Source organism: Apteryx rowi, unplaced genomic scaffold, assembly GCF_003343035.1.
Source record: "Apteryx rowi isolate R43461 unplaced genomic scaffold, aptRow1 scaffold_96, whole genome shotgun sequence".
Lineage (NCBI taxonomy): Eukaryota > Metazoa > Chordata > Aves > Apterygiformes > Apterygidae > Apteryx > Apteryx rowi.
The window spans coordinates 246262-251964 of record NW_020451271.1 but is presented as its reverse complement, the minus strand read 5'-3'; positions in this window follow the sequence as shown (position 1 = coordinate 251964).

Below are 5703 nucleotides of genomic sequence, written 5' to 3'. Positions count from 1 at the left end.
ATGTATTTGAAGAAGCCCTTCTTGCTGTCCTTGACATCTCTAGCCAGATTTAATTCCAAACGGGCCTTAGCCTTCCTCGTCGCATCCCTGCATACTCTGACAACGTTCCCATATTCCTCCCAAGTGGCCTGTCCCCCTTTCCACTTTCTGTATACTTCCTTCTTCTGGTTGAGTTTTGCCAGAATAAAAGAATAGGAATAGTAGAATAAAATGAAAGATGAAGAAGAGAGAATGGAGAAAAAAAACCCTCCCAAAACTATGACTCCAGTTATAGCATATACCAGAAGAACTGAACTGGTTCCAGTTACAGTGGACAAAATGCTTCAATAGCTTTGAAAGGAAGRTAAATCCTAACAGCCTTAACTTTGCAGTTGACAGTATGTAACAAAAGGGTTCAAGAATACACAGAAAAGAGAATGGGGGGATTAAAAGATTTCAAATAAATTTCCCAGGAGCAATACACATGCATTTTTGTTTAAAGTAAATTAAATAAAAAGCAAAATAGGGTTTTTTTTGTGTGTGTTTTAAAGGATTTTTTAAAATGTCTTTTAATTCTTCCTGCAGATGCTCTAAAAAATCAGAGTAGTTAAATTAATATTGCCAGTCCTAACATATATTTACTTCATTATGATGCTCTAGTAGACATCTTGTCTCCCTCAGGACAACTAATGGGTGCAGGGGCAAAGTACAGCGGAAGATTAAGGTTTCAGAGGTTTAACAGTTCTGCAGTGAAGCAGGCACTACAAGCTATAAAATAGATTTGAGAGACTGCAGGAGGAAAGCATTTGGACAAGGAAAAGCAGTAAGGCCATGCTTACATTGCTGTGAGAGCATGTTTACAAGCAGCAAGCCTGCAATGGACCTCTTACCACAGCTGCAAATGGGAAGTTTGTGAAGATAAAAGTATTAGACAAACTGTTCCGCAGAACTAAGGAAGCCAAGTTCCCAAAATATGTATTCCACATTCCCTATTTCCATTTCTCCCTTTATACCTCCTATTATATCCCTTTCCAGTTCCTCAGTGCCATTGCTACCAAAATACCAGGTACTTTCCTTCTCCCATGCTCCCGACAGCCCTTTCAGTACCTCTGGCCCCCTGCAGCACCATTTTTGTGTCTCTTTTGTGCTCTTTCGTGTCCCCAGACTCCTCGCACTGCCATGTCCCATCTCCCTTACCTTGTCTCTTAGCTACCTATTTTAGCCCGTTGCTTGGACCAGGGATGTCATCTGCTGTGGCTTGTCTGGAGCTGCATATGTCCTGCTTGACTGTCTGGCTGTCTCACAGTAATACGAATAGACTTTATTATCCCTCATTTCCCTCTTCAGATCCATGAATAAGCTTTCTCTGCTTCACTTAGGCACCTATTTGCACCTATTTCTTGCATTTGTAGGAAATTGGTATCTTTGAGGCCTCTGCCTCTCACTTTGAGACCTCTGCTTCTCAGTCTAACTCAGCTGAAACTGACTAGTGGGTTCATCAAGGGTAAGAGAAAGGACTAACGGATAAAAAGGTGTACTGACAGCATAATCACATAACCTAAATTTTCTTCATAAACCAGCCTAAAAAAGGTTTATGTGGTCACAGCCTCTGGCAAATATGAAGTAGTCTTTGCCATTAAACAAACAATGACCACAAGCGTTGGCTCCCCAGTAATATTTCAGTAAACTTAGTCTACCCTCGGCACTCCATTTCTTGTTCTTCTGTTTAATTGTGCAACCCTTTCTCCATGAGCAAAGATATTTTACATAAGACTATTTGCATATGATTAATCTAACTTTTCATGATACCAAGGGATGAACATCCATCTTAAATGAAATAGAATAATATGGTCAAGGTTAGGGTAAATAGTAAGGTTAAGGAAATCCATGACTGTAGGCCAAATCCTGTATATGTTATTTCTATTGATAGTACAGAGAAACATCTGGCAAAAATAAAGTAGAATTTAACTTCAGTTTAGCAAAAGATTGATATATTGTATCATCAAATAATAGAAATAGACTGGACTTCATGGCCTTTGAAATGCCTCCTGATCTTGAATTTCTGTATTTCTAATATTTTTAACAATAGTACACCTCTCATGACCCTTCCCTGGCATTCACTACAGGAGAAAAAAAAACATGCAACCATCAATTTTTCAATGTGTCTAAAATATATAGGTACACAGGCCTTCTTCAGACACAACTGCTGACATCAGTCCCACATAAACAACTTTGGCTTGGATATACATTTAACGTTAGCTGTCAGATTGGTAGAGTGTCTATTGCAGAGAGACCTCAGAAGGGGCATGCACCCAACCAGTGTTAGACTCCTTTTTTAGCATGGGATGAATGATACCTCTTGATACCTGTTGCTCTGACTTTGAGAGAGCTGAGACACCCTTCTCCCAGTGTGAAATAGAGTGAGCTGGCCTAATAGCTTGTTGATCCCAAAAGTTGAAGATCCCTTTTCCTCTTTCTTTCTTCTTTCCTGCCCTGCAGCTTTGTGTACTCATGCGAGCAGATTTAATGTGTTAAGAAGCAGAAAACTAACCCCTCAAAAGCTAGATAGATCCTGTTGGGTTGGGTAAACAGAACTGAAGGGATTTAGCTCAGCAACAGGGAAGAGCAGTTTCAGCCGCAGTGAGGGGGGAGGTGGATCCACAAGACTGGCATGCCTGGCAGAGGGAGGGTCAGGGCCAGGCTGGAGGGATCGAGCCTTCCTGGTGACTCACATCTAGTCAGACCCATTCAGCTAGTCGGTGGCATGAGCCTGGGTGCGACTAGGTCAAATGAGTTGAGTCTTTCCCTTGAGATGCTGAGACTATTAACATGTGAAATGAAGTGTATATACTAATCTTTTCAGGATCATTTACTGTGCCAATGAATCCCATTTTGTTTCAGTTGCAAAAAGATGATGAATTAGATTACATGCAAAAAAATTATACAAGCCAGAAGCCAACTCCCCTTCCTACCTTTCTAGYGGCAAACCATCTGCCTCAGGACAAGTTTTGCCTAAATCAGGATTTAAAATGTTTGGGTAAGGCACTTATTCTACACTCACTACAACAAATAACGTTCAGGACAAATTGTTCTATGTGACATCAACAGAGTTTAGAAAACAACGATCATTCTTTCTAATGTCCCCCAAGTATTTTCAGAGCTCAAATAGAAAGTAAAGGGAAAATAAAATTTACTGATAGCGTTGCAAAGAAAACGGGTATGATCCACCAGTAGGTGGTGCTGATACAACAGTAAGCAGTAACTGGAGACTCAATTTTAAAGTCAGCAATTCAAAACTTTWTCTCTGAGCAGATACCTTTTCTACCTCACTTTCTAATTTTAAATATTGTCGTTTTATTGCTGTGGGGGTTAAGAGCTGTAGCTATGTACCAAGGCTACACAGTACTAAGTTCTATATAAATATAAAACAAGAAGACAGTATATATAACATTTTGTTCTTCCACTGATTTAAGCAAACAGGATAGCAGTGTATTATGTAGCAGTCATGGGAATTCTCAGGAGTTTTGATAAAAAGGTACCAGTAWACTGAAGGTCAAGTTGAGATGATTTCTGTGCCTTTTAAATAGTTCACACCTCTAGGAATACTTCTATATTATCACAAAGAGCATGCACTTGGAACTGAAAGTTGCCACATTACATGACAGGCACTTTAAAAATAATTCATAGAGAGCTATTCTCTGCCTAGAATACCCTCCCTAACGCTTTGTATTATGAAACTGAATCATTTACCCTGTAAATTATTAAAGGAAAGTATATTCCCTGCAAAGTGCCCTTAATGTAAATATCTCATGGCCTTCCCCAGTTGTAGAAAGCCTTTTTGTTTAACTGGGAAAACAATACACACATCCTTGAGTCCCTTTTTCCTCCTGTCTATCAGTACATGGCTCTCCCATAGCTTAAGGTGAGATGTTTGTTGGGTAACATCATTTCTAAATTCAGGCAACGCATCACAAGGAATTTAATCCCAGGCAATACTAATTTGTTCTTTAATTCACTAGTGGTAAATTTATGTAGCTTATAAGTAGAATTATGTGCAGTTCTCCTGCTTACATTATTTGCATTGTGTGATATTATGGAGTTGTATTAAATTCCTGTTTCTGCTGGAAATAACTGTTTTTTTGTTGTTGCTGTTGTTGTTTTTTAAGAAAGATTCTAGTTGTAGACTAATGCTTGGAAACCTAAAAATAATTGTACATTTCAGCCCCTACAGTGTTCTGGATCCCTAGGAATGCTTATCCCTTTTGGGCTCTTTTTCCATTATCAGTTTATTATTTCTTATTTCATGCAACACAATTTGACCTGATTTTTTTTTCTTTTAGAGAGTGATTTTAGGGGGTTCCCTAAAATCCAGGGGAACAAGGGCAATATGCCATGCCCAGTCACTTAAGCTTCTGACCTTCACTTCAGCACAGGCTCTAGAGTGTCATCTGCAGTCCATGCAACTTTCCTTTCATTTCTGCATTTTCTATGTTCCTCATCTTTGGCAGTTCTTTAATCTTCCCTCATTACTGCAATAGAAAATGGAAGCAATGAGGAGGGAAAGAAGAATGAAAGGAGGTGAATAACAAGAGGCAGCTGTTGGCTGCTACTCAGCAGCCATGACAGGATCTTCTAGACACTTAACAGACAAACAATAGAAATCTGGAACTGCAAACCTCCTCCCCATTAATCCACATTAGCAGGGATGGCCCACAATTGAGTCACAGAACCTGTCACACCTTGTAAGCTGGGAGATGATGAACGCCACCTGTGCTGTTACAGTGCATTTGAACTCTGGAAAAAAATCACCTGAAAAATATCTATAAAGAAAAGATCCTGGAAAAAGAAATGTGTGAATTTTTGAAGTGCTCTGCAGAAAACAAAACTGTAGGAATGCTAAGAAAGGTCACTTGGTATGGTATAAGACAGTAGACTGCTGCTTGTAGGTCTCTGCAAACTAGCACAGTGGGAGTCAACTGCAACTCATTTTTGGAAGTAAAATGTTTTTCTTACATTCATATATTTTTTATAATATCAGTGTTGGCCCTTTCTGAAATCAGGATGAAAAAATCAAAATCTTGAAAAGTATTCATGAGTGAAATGAAATAGATCATTTATTTTTAATGATTTTTGGTTGGTTAGTTTGGATAGTTTGAGGTAGCTTGAATTTTGAAATAAGAAGTAATTTAGAAGAGGTAAGTTGGAATCTCCCAATTGATAATGATGCTAATAGATATTTTGACAGGTTCAAAATGTTTTTTTCCCCCCCTCAAATGTTTTCAAGATCAAATATGTGTTGAAATGAAAGCCCTTTCCTCACTAACATGTCATTTTTGACAATCTGGCGTTTTGCAGTTAGAGAATCACTTGACTGAGGAATTTCTACCCAACTATTTATACCAAGGTAGGATAAGGTGATTCTGCAGTCCTGTTTCATTCTTCTTCCCACAGCTGACTACCAAAATACTCTTGAGGTGCTCCAAATTCACCTCTGAGTGAGGGCACTATCTTGTTACCTTGCTGTGGCACTGTATTTCAGATTGTCCAATGTGAAATTATATTCTTGTCAAATAAACCTGTTAATAATTGTGGTCTAGCCAGTTAAAAGAGTATGGTAAAAGCACTCCCAGGATGGACAGTGACTGAAATTTGTATTTATCCTGGTGACGTGTGAAGGTGGATGTCCTTTCTTAGAGCACTTTGTCAAGGAAGAGTTTCTGGCTA